This window comes from Macaca fascicularis, chromosome 16 (assembly GCF_037993035.2).
Source record: "Macaca fascicularis isolate 582-1 chromosome 16, T2T-MFA8v1.1".
Classification (NCBI taxonomy): domain Eukaryota; kingdom Metazoa; phylum Chordata; class Mammalia; order Primates; family Cercopithecidae; genus Macaca; species Macaca fascicularis.
Window position 1 is genome coordinate 75,479,829 of NC_088390.1, and position 17,119 is coordinate 75,496,947.

Here is a 17,119-nt window from a genome sequence, read left to right on the forward strand (position 1 = left end):
ACAGTAATAACACCTCCAGTAGCCAAGTCTCTTGAAATCTTCTTTGACTATTTCTTCTCTTTAAAACATTGTATCCTATCTGTCAAATGGCTCTGTCCCTTCACTTCGTTCTTTTAAGTCACTCAAATGTAGACATACGAGTCTTTTAGTCTGTCACCAGCCAGATCATGACCACTTTCCTCATAAAAGATCATTCTAATTGGTTTTATATGGAACCAGTTTTTACTGTACCTTCTCCTTAGGGACCCATAAAGGCTATAACCAGGAGAAAAGCAAGCTTTGATGCTTAAACACTACTGACAGAGATGTACAGGACAAAAACTCATCTTGCCTAAAATCAGAATCTAGAATCTATGACTTAGAAACTAAATATCCCTGCATCCAATCTAATTGTTTTCTTTTTCTGAAAATAGCACTGTACAACGTGCTTAGCCAAGTGTTGGGTAGTAAATCCATTTCAATAAACTGATGTTAAATGTACTGCAATAAAGACTAAATATTTAAGATCACGACAGGAGGATTATTTGAGGCCAGGGATTTGAGACCAATCTGAGCAATATAGCAAGATCCTGTTTCTACTTTCAAAAATAAAAACAAATAAAATTATAAATTTAAAAAGATTAAATATTTAAATTACATTCAGATCTCAATTAGTATTCTCCCAACCTGAAACCCTGTCTCTATTTTCAAAAATAAAAACAAATAAATAAACAAATAAATGAAATTACAAATTTAAAAAGACTAAACATTTAAATTACATTCAGGTTTCAATTAATATTTTCCCAACCTGAAAACTGGGTCTTTATTCATTATTTCATTTCCATACTTCATTTCCAGACATCTTATGACAAAAAGGAAAATAAGACTCTGAAGGTATGGCTAAAAGAAAAGAAAAATAATTAGAATTAGCATCACGATGGCACTCATACTCAATGGTCAATATTTGTCCATTTTTTGTCACAGAAGATTCAATCATTTTCTTATAAATTTGACAAAAAACTTGTAAAATACTTCTCATGTGGAAGAAAGGTTTATTCAAACTCACCCTCCCACTGAGAAGGAATTAAAAATTCCACATTAATTTTTTTTAAACTTTAAAAAAGTATAGAAGAGCTAATAAAATAATATGGACTTTTTAAGCCAAATCTAAGTGAATACAGGAGATAGGGTTAGCCCCGAAGCTATCTTGTCCTAGAGTTACTCTTTATCCTTGAAATACTCAAACTTCCATTTTCATGCCATGTCCAGGGGCAGAAGACAGAAGAAACTGTTGAAGCACAGAGTCTTCCCCAAGCAAGGAGTAGATAGGTCACTCTTTCTCTAATAAAGGATGGACCTCAAAGGGTTATACTTTTAGTGAGGGGTGAAAAGAACCCTCAGGATATTGCTAACATCATTGCCTTGAGTGCTCATCATGAAAAGAGAAAGTGAAGGTGGAAATACAAGCCAGCTTTTACACAGACTTGGAACCCAAATTCACATCACTGGATGGTCGAAACAAAACCTCAAGCCTAGAACGTGGTTTAACGTGGTACCAGACTGGTAGTGTACCTATGAACTTGACAAAAGCAAACAAAATGGAATAGTTATCCCAGAAACAGACTCTACATATATAGATATCTGATATATGAACAGAAGTAGCTCTATCAATGGGAAAGGTACAGATTTTTCAATAAACAGTTGTCTCAACTGCTGGGACAACTGGACATCCTTAAAGATAGAAATAAAACAAGCCCACAGGAAAAAAAAATGAATTTTAGATGATTGAAGATACAAATGTGAAAGGGAAATACAAATATTTTAGAAAATAATATAAAATAATATCTTCTTGACCTTAGGGAGGCGGATTTCTTAAACATTACAGAATATAAAATAAAATTTATTAATTTTTAATGGTTTTATTTAAAATAAATTGATCATTCTTAACAGAGGCTCATAGGCTTTGAGAAGATTCTAGATTCATTCTTCATAAATACTAGAAACAAACAAAAGACAAAAGCTCTCAGTAATCCAGGAATTGAGGGATTTAGTGAGATAAATAGTTTATATTTTTAAAAGTTACTATAATGCTAATGGTTAAGCACTAAGAAAATTCTCAGTAAAATCAGAAACAATGTAAGGATGTCTTCTTGCAACAGTATTAGTGGACGATTTTTAGAGATTCAAGCCAATGTCATAAAGCAAGAATATATAATGCAGTATATATTTTCAAAATAAAAAGATAATTATTTCATGATAACATGGTTGTTTCACAAGAAAAGGCAAGATAAGCATCTGAAAAAAAAATTGGAAATAAGAAAATTCAGTAAGGTAAACTGATATAAGATAATTGTACAAGAATTTTATATTTTTGTATAGAAACCTACCTAGAATGTGCACTGGGAAAAAAAAATTTATGGCAAACAAATAAATACATAAATAAATGTAACTGAATATACACAAAACAGAAATAAAGTAAAAATATCAAATAAAATATTAAAGTATATAAAATAAACCTTAAATGCAGATAAACCTTTAAACATAAATATTTTCAACTCACAAATACTGTTCTAGCAAAATAAACATTAACAATAATGTCCATAAAAGTCTACATACCAGTTTCTGGCACTTGACTGCATTCTAATTTTCATCAATAAAATTGAGTAGGAAAATAGAAAAGTTTTGAAAAATTAATCCTATTGATGATAGGACATACGTATCATTTTGAATTGAGCAAAATATATAAACCTACTATAATTAAAACAATGTATTCCTGACACTGATGTAAACAAATGGATCAATGGGGAGAATATCAACACAATCAGTCCATAAATACAAGCAAATGTAATGCTGATAAAGATGTCATTTCATGTTAGAAGACATAAAATGGAGTATTCATAAATGGCATTGAGATAACTAAATGCCCTTTTTTGGAAAAACTTAAAAAATGAAGATTAGTCTATATCTAAAAACAAAAGATAAAATATATCCAGAGGATTAAACATTTAAGAACTTTAAGAAACAGCAAAAATTATGAAACAGAAAAGGGTAACCCACATTCAGAAAAAAAAAATCAGTTAATAGAAAGTGTTTTTGAGTGTTATCAAAGATGTACAAAAGCTACTGTACATTCACTTTGGTCATATTTCAAAAATTAAAGTAAAATATAACTCAAATACAGACTTTCTATCATATAATTGATCTGAAGAACAGACAGAAAAATGATGAACTATAAATAAACAGAGCCTCAAAGATTATCAAGCATACCAAATATATGTAATAGGAGTTCCAAAAATATAGGGGAGAGAGAAAGAACAGAAAAACGTTTTTAAGAAATGATGGCCCCAAAGCTTCCAAAATTTATTTTAAAAAATATTTATATAAGCTGGGCGCGGTGGCTCACGCCTGTAATCCCAGCACTTTGGGAGGCCGAGGCGGGCGGATTACAAGGTCAGGAGATCGAGACCACGGTGAAACCCCGTCTCTACTAAAAATACAAAAAATTAGCCAGGCGCTGTGGCGGGCCCCTGTAGTCCCAGCTAGTCAGGAGGCTGAGGCAGGAGAATGGCGTGAACCCGGGAGGCGGAGCTTGCAGTGAGCCGAGATCGCGCCGCTGCACTCCAGCCTGGGGGACAGAGCGAGACTCTGCCTAAAAAAAAAAAAAAAAAAAAAAAAAAAAAAAAAAAAAAAAAAAAAAAAAAAAAAAAAAAATTTATATATACGTTCAAGGAGCTTAACACATCATAGGTAGGATAATTATAAGTTCCATATCTAGGTAAAACAGTCAGATTGCTGAAAATCAAAGGCAGAGAAAACAGGAAGGGGGAGAGGACTCATCACTCAAAGAGAAGTAACAATACAATTTATTCTCTTCAGAAACAATGGAGGCCAGGAGAAAGTGTAATGATGTATTCAAAGAGCTGAAAGAAAAAAATTTATCCAAAAATTGTATATCCAGTAAAATAATTTTTCAAAATAAAATCACCCCCAAGTTGTTCCAAATTGACTTAGTGCGGCCATCATTACATTGAAAAGGGAGACAAGAAAATAAAGAAATAAATCAGCTATACAACTTTTATTTTAAAATAGACCAATAGAATAGAATAGAGAGCCCAGAAATAAACCCTCCCATATATGCTCAAATAATCTTCAACAAGGGTGCCAAGACCACTCAATAGCAAAAAGACAATCTCTTCAACAAATAGTGCTAAGAAAACTAATGCCAATATGTAAAAGAATGAAGTGGGGGCCTTATATTATATACAAATCAAACTTGCAGAAAAAAACTCCATAAAATTTGACTAGACAGCGATTTATTCAATACGACACTAAAAACACAAACAACAAAACTAAAAATAGGCAAATGTGTTTGCATCAAACTAAAATCTTCTGTGCATCAAAGGACACAACTGACATGGTGAAAAGATAACCTACAGAATACAAGAAAACATTTTCAAATCATATATCTGATAAGGAATTAATATTCAGAATAATTTTTAAAACTCCTACAACTCAACAACAACAAAAAATTCAAATAACCCAATTTAAAAATGGGCAAATAATGGCCGGGCACAGTGGCTCATGCCTGCAATCCCAGCACTTTGGGAGGCTGAGGCGGGTGAATCACGAAGTCAGGAGATTGAGACCATCCTGGCCAACATGGTGAAACCCCTCTCTACTAAAAACAAAACAATTAGCTGGGTGTGGTGGCGTGCACCCATAGTCCCAGCAACTCAGGAGGCTGAGGCAGGAGAATCACTTGAACCCAGGAGATGGATGTTGCAGAGACACAAGATCATGCCACTGCACTCCAGCCTGGTGACAGAGCAAGACTCCAAAAAATAAAAAAGTTTTTTAAAAAATTTAAAAAAAGCAAATAACTTGAATAAATATTTCTCCAAAGAAGATATATAAATGGGCAACTTTAAAGGTCAATGAAATGCATATGAAAACCACAATGGTATACCACCTCACATCCATTAGGATGGCTACTATATAAAAAAATACGTGTTGGCAAGGATGTGGAGAAATTGGAAATCTCGTACACTGTTGGTGAGGCTGCAAAATGGGGCAATTGCTATGGAAAACAGTATGGAGATTCCTCAAAAAATACAACTAGAACTATCATATAATTCAGCACTCCCACTTCTGGGTATATATCCAAAAGCATTGAAAGTAGCATCTTGAAGAGAGATTTACACACCCACGTTCATAGCTTGGCTTTTCACAATAGCCAAGAGGTAGAAGCAATAAAAATGTTCATTGACAGAATGAATAGATTTTTAAAATTATGGTATATATATACAATTCAATATTATTCAACCTTAAGAAGGAGTGAAATCTTGTCATACATCTCAACATGGATAAACCTTGAGAACGTTATGCAGAGGAAATAAGCTAGTCACAAAAAAGACAGATACTTTATGATTTCATGTATATAAGATATATAAAGTAGTAAAATTCATAGGAACAGAAAGTAGAATGGTGATTACTGGTTTGGGCAAAGGGGAAAAGGGAAATTGTTTAATGGCTATAGAGTTTCAGATTTACAAGATTAAAAATTCTGGAGATTCTTTTCACAACAATGTGAATATGCTTAAAAACCTGAACTATACGTTTAAAAATCATAAGGATGGTAAATTTTATGTTACTTTTTTTACTATAATTTGAAAAGCTGGAAAAACTTATATGTAAAAAATAACTGCAGTTGTTTTTTTCCACCACAGGTCACTGACTAAAAGCAAATAGGTAAGTAGCCATGAAGTAAAATGTGGTGGGATGTGACGAAAGCCGCTTCTAGGCCCGGCCCTTAAAACGAGGGGACTTCAAAAATATCATGAAAAATGCATATGATGAAAAATCTATGTGTGGATTTCAAACTTGGGGGGCAACAAAATAAACTTATCCTAACTTCTTATAACATGTTTGAACAGGATCTGGTTTGAGGTACTAAGAAGGGTACATTCATTTGAAAAGAGCCCTTATCAGAACATGAATTCTGCTAAAACTGAAGCAAGAACAAACATCAAATGTATGGAGAAGCTTGGAAGGAAGAATGGTCAAATCATCGATGATGTAAAGAAGTTTATGAGGGCAATGGCCCAAAGAAATTCGCAACTTACAAATGGTTAAGAGGTTTTAAGAAAGAACAAGACAATATTGAAAATAAGTCCTATAGCAGCAGACCATCTACATCAATTTGAGAGGAAAAAATTTATCTCGTTCATCTCCTAATTGAAGAGGACTGACAATTAACAGCAGAAACAATAGTCAACATCATAGACATCTCAACTGATTCAACTCACATAATTCTGACTGAAAAATTAAAGTTAATCAAACTTTCTACTCAGTGCGGGCCTAAACTGTTGTGCCCAGGTTAGCAGCAGACAAGAGCAGAGCATTCAATGGAGATTTTAAACACATGGGATCGATATTCTGAAGCATTTTTTTTAAAATAATTGTTTACAGGAAATAAAACATGGCTTTACCAGTATGATTCTGAAGACAAATCACAATCAAAACAATGGCTACCAAAAGGTGGAAGTGAGTCCAGTTAAAGCAAAAGTGAATTAGTCAAGAGCAAAGGTCATGGCAACAGTTTTTTGGATGCTTAGGGCATTTTGTTTGTTGATTTTCTGGAGGGACAAAGAATGATAACATCTGCTTATTATGAGAGTGTTTTGAGAAAGTTAGACAAATATCCAGGAAATCTTTACTAGAAGGTCCTTCTCCATCATGGCAACATTCCTGCTCATTTCTCATCAAACAAGGGCAATTCTGTGAGAGTTCCTTTGGGAAATTATTGAGGGGTATCCACCTACAGTTCTGATTTGGCTCCTTCTGAATTCTTTTTGTTTCCTAATCTTAAAATATATGTAAATGGCACCCATTTTTGTTCAGTTAGTAATGTAAAAAATACTTCAATGACAAGGTTAAATTCCTAGGATCCTCAATTTTGTAGGAATGGACTAAATGATTGGTATCATTGCTTACAAAAGTGTCCTGACTTTGATGGAGTTTATGTTGAAAAAATTACATATATACATATATATGTATTTATATATATGTATGTATATATGTGTATGTGTATATATGTATGTGTGTGTATATGTATGTCTGTATTTGAGACGGAGTCTTTCTCTCTTGCCCAGGCTGGAGTGCAATGGCATAATCTCAGCTCACTGCAACCTCCACCTCCTGGGCTCAAGCGATTCTCCTGCCTCAGCCTCCCGAGTAGCTGGAATTACAGGCACGTGCCACCACACCCAGCTAATTTTTGTATTTTTAGTAGAGATGGGGTTTCACCATGTTGCCCAGGCTGGTCTTGAACTCCTGGTCTCAGGTGATCCACGCTTCTCAGCTTCCCAAATTGCTGGGATTACAGGCGTGAGCCACCGCGCCTGGCCAAAATTTATATTTTTTTATTTTCAACTTTTAGTTCCATTTTTCCATGAGGTTTTTGGAGTCCCATCTTGTCTAATGTTCTAACCTTTTCTTCCACTGCAGAGGCAACCCTGAAGATTGAGGGGTTTCAAAAAGCACAGCCACCAAATGGAGGTGGGCAGCCAAATATACAATAGAATTTATTTGAAAAATCCATATTAAGTCTTGAAGGTTCCAGGGTTTGTTTGCTGTGTCAGAGTTGCATACTTAAATGAACATATTCCCCAGTTGGAGAATTGTATGCCTTTAGAATTCAATGGTCAATTAAAATGACTATATATGGGACATCTCTGCAGGTATTTACAAAACAGGAAAGATATACATTCATTATACAAAGACCCAGATAAAAATGTATAAAAATTTATGAATCAAAACAAATTTAGAGGTTTCTTCCTTGATAAACTGCTGTTCTGCTATTAAAGAGGAAACAAGAGGTGTGCAAACAAGAATATGTTTCCTCCTTCTGTCTCATTTACCATAATAGACAGAAATAACATTTATATTTTGTTTCATTATCTTTCCCCACTATAAAATTTCATTTAATTTCTCTCCTTTCCTCCTCATTATTCAAATTAGTTGTTAATACATATTTACTTGATTTTGAGCCATACACCGTATGCTGCATTTCTTACATACTGCCTCAAATTGTCTTTGGATGCATATCAACAATGTCTATCACAATAATAGCAACCAAGCCTTTAAATGTTCTAGTATGTATTATATTATCTGTGACTCTATTTTAAAAATATCTTTAGTTTTTACTACCATTATATTGGAATGGAAAATATAGGAAGAGTGGGTATTTTAAGACATTTAAATTTGGCATACCTTGAATAAGATTTCACAGGCTATGAATCTTATGCAACATATATATATATTTAGGCAGAAAATGTTTCTTACTATTAAGGTTGTTAAAAGAATGGTTTTATTGACTTCATTTATTCTACTGTCCAGACTGTCCAAGTTTCTCATATACATCAAGGAGAACTGAAAAAAAACACACCAAGAGTTAAATGCAAGTTTCTCTATAAATATAAAACTTACACATTAAATAAAACCACGTTGTAATTGTACTTGACGTTCTATGGGACAACAGTAGGTATTCCATGAATTGAGATAAGAAGAGTTGTTTTCTGATGCTAAAGTCTATTGATGACCTGACATCTTTCTTTAATTATGACTTCCAACACTGTTTATTTTCCAATTGTATGTAACAGGGATTTCCAACTTTCTTTTTAGTGGGAGTGACAAAGTACAGAACTATGAATTAGGCAAGATTTGTCCACAGTTCCCCAAAATTCTCAGTGGTCTTTAGTTTCCGTCAGAAGTGGTTAATAGAATCATGTTTTCCTTCCTTCACTTGCAAGTCATACACTCCAAAAGCAATTTATTGATGCTAAGCAGTATGCAATCAATAAGCCCAACAAGATTTTAGACATTGATCAACATTGAAATGAAAAACTTCTATCCCCTGGCAAGATTGATTCACCACAAGAGAGCATGTTTTATAGCAATGGAAAAAGTTTTAGTCTTGTCTCAGTATCTCCTCTGGAATTCATAAACCATGGTTGGGCTTCCTGCTGCATTTCTGCATGGATTGACCCTCTTCCTGCTAGTATGAGTAGTGATCTCAGCAAATTGGACAGCTTTCAATTTTATACAGCTTTAAAATCTTATTTTTAGAATTTATCAGCATTGAATAACTTCAAAATTTTATAAATGCACCTGTTCCAACAATGGGTAAGGATTTTATTAATAGGCTACAGGGTCAAGACCAGAGACACAGTAGGTATCACTGCTTACCTGGATCAAAAACATATCCCAGCAAAGTGAAGGAAGGTATGAAAATCATGCACAAAATTAAGTTGGGTGTTTCATATTGAGTTGATACCAGAATTGTGGATACACATATTAAGATCTAGAAAAAAAATCCAGAGGTATTATAATTTTCTTAGTTATATTTGATATCTTAAGATATTTCCTATGAATAACCTGTTTTCCTGGGAGATACTGCCATTTTCAACTTTCACCTCACAGATAGAAATATTCTTAGGATATCCTCTTTAGGAAGTATCAAACTTTCACTGCAACTAAAACATAGGATTACAATAAGTTCTGACATAAATGTCATAAAGATTTTGCACTACCCAGTAGGGATAAACAACAACAATAAAAGAAGGTGATATAACATTATTTATTGTGTCTATTATAATAAATCTTAATATGTTTTCAGTATAAGGATACAGTGAAGAATTAACTGATGATATGACTTGGGAACTTAAAAGGCAAAATAAACTTTGAGGTTGGTGTTTATCGTCATATCTAAGCAGTCAGAGAAATGTAGGAATTATCAGTCTTCATATCCGAGGTAGGAATATTGAACAGTTTAGAACATTCTCAGAGGTAAATTATATGGATGTCACTTTAAAGGGTAGCCCATATCCCCACTCAGACTGTTCGTAGTTTCCTAAAATGGCTCCCTGGCTCCAGTTCTTCTGCCATTCAAAATTCACACAACATTCCGAAGAGTATATACAGTTGGCGTTGAACAACATTAGTTTATTATACGTGGATTTTTTTCAATAAATATGTTAGAAATTTGGGAGCAGATTTGTGACAATTTGAAAACCTCACAGATGAACCACATGGTCTAGACATATTGAAAAAAATTAAAGAAAAGTTAAGTATATCATGAATGCATAAAATATATGTAGATATTAGTCTATTTTGTCATTTACTACTGTAACCTATAAACGAATCTATTATTAAAAGTTAAACTGTAGCAAAACACACAGAGAAACTCTTACATACCACACATGTTGCCATTAGCAATCAAGAAAAACATGAACATAAAGATGCAGAATTAAATTGTGACTGCATAAAATTAACTGTAGAACACGCTGTACTACTGTAATAATTTTGTAGTCACCTCCTGTTGCTACTGTGATGAGCTCAAGTGTTGTGAATATTCCCTTAAAATGCTGTGTGAGTCTAATCATCTCCTTACTCTCAAGCAAATGGCATATCACAGTAAAAAGTGGCCTTTCCTGGTTCTTGCAGATCTTTCACTGTGTTTAGTGCAATACCATAAACTTTGAATAATATCATAGGACCAGGCCGGGCGCGGTGGCTCACGCCTGTAATCCCAGCACTTTGGGAGGCCGAGACAGGCGGATCACGAGGTCAGGAGATCGAGACCATCCTGGCTAACACGGTGAAACCCCGTCTCTACTAAAAATACATTTTAAAAAAATGAGCCGGGCGTGGTGGTGGGTGCCTGTAGTCCCAGCTACACAGGAGGCTGAGGCAGGAGAATGGTGTGAACCCGGGAAGTGGAGCTTGCAGTGAGTGGAGATCGCGCCACTGCACTCCAGCCTGGGTGACAAAGCAAGACTCCATCTCAAAAAAAAAAAATCATAGGACCTATAGGAATTGCCACTAGTGATTCTGGAAGTTCTCCCAAGAAGCAGAGAAAAAGTCATGACATTACAAGAAAAAAGGTGAATTGTTTGATATGTACCATAGATTGGGGTCTGCAGTTGCAGCTGCCTGCATTTCAAAATAAATAAATCCAGTGAAAGGACCATTGTAAAAATAAGAAAAGGATGTTTATGCATCTGCCACTGTAGCCACACAAGCAGGCCCAAAAACCTTGCACTTTTTTTGAAATACCTTTTTATCTCCTATTGATGATCCAACTTTTATACCTATAGGCTTTAATACAATTTGAGAAAAAGTGAAGTCATTATATGACAACTTAAAGTAAAGGTTAAAGATTTAAAGCTGGAGAATGTAATGCCCTCAAAGGATGCTTTGATAATTTTAGAAAGAGGTTTAACTTTAAAAATGTCAAGATAACAGAGAAAGCAGCTTCTGCCAATCGAGAGGCAGCAGACAAGCTCCCAGTTGCTATTAATAAAATCATTGAAGAGTAAGTATATTTGCCTGAATGCGTTTTTAATACAGATGGAAGTACCCTATTCTCGGGGGAAAAAATGCCACAAAGGACAGTGATTATTAGAAAAGAGAATCAAGCACCAGGATTTAAGAGAGAAAAGGATAGGCTATTTGTGCAAATGCAGTTGGGTTGATGATCAGTACTGCCATTATCTATAAAGCTGCTAACACTGAAGCCTTGAAGGGAAAAGATAAACACCAACTGTTAGTCTTTTGGTTATACAACAAGAAGGTCTGGACAATGAGAACTCTTTTTCTGTATTGGTTCCATCGAGGCTTTGTCCCAAAAGTCAGCAAGTACCTTGCTAATAAGGAACTGCCTTTTAAAGTTATTTTGCTATTGGTCAGCACCCTTGGTAACCCAGAACAACATGAGTTCAACACTGACAGTAACAAAGTGGTCTGCTTGCTCCCAAACACAGCATCTCTAATCCAACCTCTAGATCGGGGTCATAAGAACTTTTAAGGCTCATTACACACAGTACTGTAAGGAAAGGATTGTCAAAACTATAGAAGAGAACCCCAATAGAGAGAACATCATGAAAGTCTGGAAGGATTCCACCACTGAGGACACCATTGTTATAGAAAGAGCTGTGAAAGCCATCAAGCCTGAAACAATAAATTGCTGCTGAAGAAAATTGTGTCCAGATGTTGTGCATGACTTCACAGGATTTACAATAGAACTAATCAAGGAAATAAAAAAGAGATTGTAAATAGGGCAAATAGGGTGGGGAGTGAAGGGTTTCAAGATCTGGATCTTGGAGAAATTCAATAACTAATAGATACCACACCAGAGAAATTAACAGAAGACAATTTGATGGAAAGGAGGGTTTCCATTGCCAGATGATGAGAAAGAAGATGTAGAAGAAGCAGTGCCAGAAAAAAGAACTGACAATCTGAAAATTAGACAATCTGAACGAAGGATTCTGATTATTCAAGGCTCATTTTGACTTATTTTCTGACATGGAATCTTCTATGATACAGGCACTGAAACTAAAGCAGTATAAAAAGGATTGGAGCTATATGGAGATATTTTTGGAGAAATAAAAAAGCAAAAAGACAGAAATTATAATATATTTCTGTAAAGTTACAACAGGTGTGTCTGTATGTCTCTCCCACCTCCCCTTCAACCTCTTCCACCTCCTTCACTGACATCCCTAAGACAGCAAGTCCAACTCCTGCTCTACCTTCTCTTCCTCCTTGGCCTACTTAAAATGAAGACAACAAGAATGAAGACCAAGAATGATAATCCATCTCTACTTAATGAATAGTAAATATATATTTCTTATGACTTTCTTAATAATATTTTCTTTTCTCTAGCTTACTTTATAGTGAGAATACAGTATATAATAAATATACAAAATACATGTTAAGCAACTATGTTACCAGTAAGATTTCAGTCAACAATAGGCTATAAGTTTTAGAGAGTCAAAAGTTACACATGAATTTTCAATTGCATGGGGCAGGGGGTTGGTGCCTCTTACTCCGACATTGTTCAGGGGTCAAATATATTTTTATTTGAACAGGAATCATTCTCTTTTATATTCCATTGAATGTAAGTACCCTGATTGCAGAAAATTTGCTTTGTTCATGGTTATATCCCAAGCAAAGTATCTGGCACATAGGAAGATACAATCAATATGAATGAATGAATAAATATTGGGAAGGACAAAGAATAAGGAGGATTTCTATTTTTCTGTTTTTATTCACCAAATAATCAAAAAATATGCATATTAAGAGCCCAGCTTATTCAAAACATTTTGTTAAATAGTTACTGTAGTTACAGGAATAAACTTGGAGGAAGAAAAGGAAGATGACATGGTTTGACTCTGTGTCCCCACCCAAATCTCATCTTGTAGCTCCCATAATTCCCATGTGTTATGGGAGGGACCCAGGGGGAGATGACTGAGTTATGAGGGCAGGTCTTTCTTGTGCTGTTCTCATGATAGTGGATGGGACCAACAAGATCTGATGGTTTTCAAAACAGGAGTTGCCCTGCACAAGCTCTCTCTTTGCCTACTGCCATCCATGTAAGATGGACTTGCTCCTCCTTGCCTTCTGCCATGATTGTGAGGCTTCCCCAGCCACATAGAACTGTGAGTTCTCCATTAAGTCTCTTTGTAAATTGCCTGGTCTTAGGTATATGTTTATCAGCAGTGTGAAAACAGACTAATACAGAAGAGGATAATAATTCCTCATGAACATTTACTATTTATCAAATATTTTAATGAGCAGTTTACCAGCACTGTAATAGTTTATGCTCTTTTAAAATCTCAATCCTAAAACACTAAAAGTACTACTGTTATTATACATATATTCTGATGTTTAAATAACTGAAACTCAAAAGAACTGAAATAATGTGTTCAATTTCTTATAGCTATTAAGTGCCAGACCATTAAGGATTAAAACCTGGGGCTATCTGACGCTACAGCCAAAATTCTTAATCACTATACTTTCCTAAGGAGCTATTGTATCAGTCAACTGTCCATACATCAAGTCAATATATAATGTGTTGGATACCAGGAACTTATATATACAAAACAGATGTTTTTAAAGCCTAAAATGGAGAAGCAGACAATGTTTGTGAACTGGAAGATTCACTATGTAAAGATATCATTTCTCCCTCAAAGTAATTTATAGATTCAATGCAATCCCAATTAATATCACTTCTTGTGGAATTTGACAAGCAGTTTCTAAAAAGCGCATGAAAATGCAAAGCATCAAAAATAGCTGAGATACTTCAAAATGAACAAGGTGGGAAGGTTTGCTCTCTCAAATAAAGCTACCATAATAAAGACAGCATGGTATTGATGTATAAATAGAAAAACAGATTAATGGAAGAAACCAGAAAGGCCAGAATAGTCTTGATTGATAAACCAAGGTAGCACTGCAAAGCAGTGAGATAATGGTATGAACAAGTGGATATATAAATATGATACATATCAAAAAGGCATATAAACAGTGTTTCTTCCATATTTCTGAAGGAATAAACAATATAAACTGAAATAAGTTCAGGGTTTCATCAGCTTATTTTGTAAACATTGTGTATATTTCAGAATCTCCTCAAAGATTTAAAGGCCATAGTATTTGTAATTATTGAAGTTATTGCTCTAACAAAATATATGGCAATATATCTTCAGTATTGTGTAAAAATTAAGTTAGATTTTCTGGCCGGGCGTGGTGGCTCACTCCTGTAATTCTAACTCTTCGGGAGGCCAAGGCACAGATCATCTGAGGTCAGGAGTTCGAGACCAGCTTGGCCAAGATGGTAAAACTCCATCTCTACTAAAAACAAAAAAATTAGCTGGGCGTGGTGGCACATGCCTATAGTCCCAGCTACTCGGGAAGCTGAGGCAGGAGAATCGCTTGAACCCGGGAGGTGGAGGTTGCAGTGAACCGAGATCACCCCATTGCACTCCAGCCTGGGTAACAGAGTGAGACTCCATTTCAAAAAAAAAAAAAAAAATTAAGTTAGATTTTCTAAATCTAACAATGCAAGTGAAGAATGTATCTTTGACCATCTTGCTTCTTTCATCTTTATTCCATTCCTTTTTGTCATCTTACTACACTAATTACCTCATCTATATTGTTTTACTCATCCAAAAAAAAAAAAAAAAAGAAGTCTTCATTAACCATTCCTTCTGGCAAGCAATGATAGCAACAACAATGCCTTGTAAGGAGTAATTAAACACTTCCTGTTTCTGCTTCTGCATTCTATATTTATTCTTCCATCTGTTACAAACTGTATTCTACATTCACTGCTTTATAAAACTGCAGTCTCAAAGTTAGTTTTAGACATCTGTATGTAGAGATATGGTATAACAGATACCCTAAAGGGTCTTATCCATACTATACAATTAAATTTGGGGAAATTGAAACAACTGTCCCTTAAATACACTGCTAATTTCGGGGGGGGAAAAAGTGAGGAAATTCTTTAAGGACAAAAACAAAGCCTGAAACCCAACTTGGGCCATTAAGTCAACACAATATCTGCTTGGGCTGAGGACAAGTTCCCATACCAGCCCATGGGTTAGGAAGATATGATTTGGGTTCTCTTTAAAGTCATTCCCTGCAAAGAACTTTAAGAGATTCAAATGAACCCTCTTGATGGGAGCTCCTTGTAAATCCCATATTGAAGCATGAAACTCTAAGTTGGCTTATACAATCTTAGATGGATTCTATACTGCACTTCTCACAAAAATAATTGAAAATCTTTTGAAGACGAAACATCTCTAATAGAGTCTTGGGAGTTCCACACTTTAAGGTCAACCAAGAATGAGCTCCTCTCCTTTACAAAAAAAATTATCAAACATACAAGGCAATAAGCACTAGACGACTTTTGAGACTAGAATTGTCAACAAGTAGAAATATTGTTTTCAATGAAATGTTGAAATAAATCAAATATGAAATATAAAATAATAGCAAGTAACAAAAGATTATGAGAAATAACTAAGCATATTTTAAAGAGAACCAAAAAGAGTTTTGGAAAATAAAATGGAAATTTTAAGTAGTCAATGAGTAAAGATAATTTAGATGCAGATGAATTTAAAACAAGTGAATTGAAAGAAACTTCTGAAGCTTTCCCCAGAAGGCAGCAAGGACAAGGACATGGAAAATTTGAATGAAGTGCTACCAGATGTAGAGAATAGTATGAAAAGCTAATATTATCTCAGTAGAGACTTAAAGTCAGAGAGGCAATATTTGAAGTGGTATTGGCTGAGAATTTTCCTAAACTGAAGACAGAAATGAATTCCAGGCAGCAGAATTTATACAAAAATAAAGATAAATAGAAAATCACACCTAGAAACATTGTAATGAAAGCTAAAGTCAAAGGTTAGTCAATGAGAGAGCCCCTGTGAAGGATAGCAACTGACTGATAGCAGACATCTGAACAGTTAAAATGTAAGCAATAAAAGAGTGAATTTTCAAAGTGGTAAGAGAAAAGGATTGTCAACCTAGAAATGCATAAGCAGCTAAATTATGTTTTAAGAATGAGGGTGAAAAAGTTTTTTTTAAACTACGAGAGTTTATAGCTAACTGACCTGCTTAAAAGAATATATAAATGATGCATTTTGGGAAACAAACAAAAAAATATGATCTCAAAAGGGAGGAGAAAAAGACTAAAATCCTATTATGATTAGTGAACAAATGGATTGATTTAAAATGTACACAAATCTTTTTTAAGTTCTTAAAATGTTAATAAAAATGCTTATTTGAGGGATTAAAAAAAGAAAACCAAAACACTAGACAACAGCATGTAAGTAGGGTAAGAAATTATTAATAATAAAATCCCCAAAATACGGTGTTGGAAGTAGGATATTTATTAACTTTAGGCTTTGTTAAGTTTACCATGTAAAAAAATTTTCAGGGGTGTTATGGGCTGAGTTTTGCCTCCCCAAAATATATATGTTTAAATTTTAACCCCCAGTAGCTCAGAACATGACTATATTTAGAAATAGTCTCTAAATGGGTAATTAAGTTTAAAGGATGCCATTGCAGGAGTCCCTAACCCAACATGGCTATTGTCCTTGTAAGAAGGGGAGATTAGGACAGGGACACATCTGAAGGGAAGACCATGAGAAGACACTGGAAGAAGATGGCCCTCTATAAGCCAATGGGAGAGGCCTCAGAAGAAATCGACCTTGCCGATAACTTGACCTTGGAGTTCTGACCTCTAGAATTGTGAGAAAATAATTCTGTTCCTTAAGCCTCCTAGTCTGTAGTACTTTATTTTGGCAGC

General features: G+C 34.6%; 1 non-coding gene across 1 annotated transcript in view; it reads right to left on the reverse strand.

The window, feature by feature from the left end:
- Positions 1-17,119, reverse strand: part of LOC101926519 (ATP-binding cassette sub-family A member 10) — an 80,740-nt gene that overhangs the window by 9,262 nt on the left and 54,359 nt on the right. The window contains exons 26-28 of the transcript XR_010581961.2: positions 9,239-9,340; positions 8,323-8,409; positions 788-879 (exon numbers count right to left, since the gene is read on the reverse strand). This is a non-coding gene — a transcript (ATP-binding cassette sub-family A member 10). The remainder of the gene's footprint in view (positions 1-787; positions 880-8,322; positions 8,410-9,238; positions 9,341-17,119) is intronic.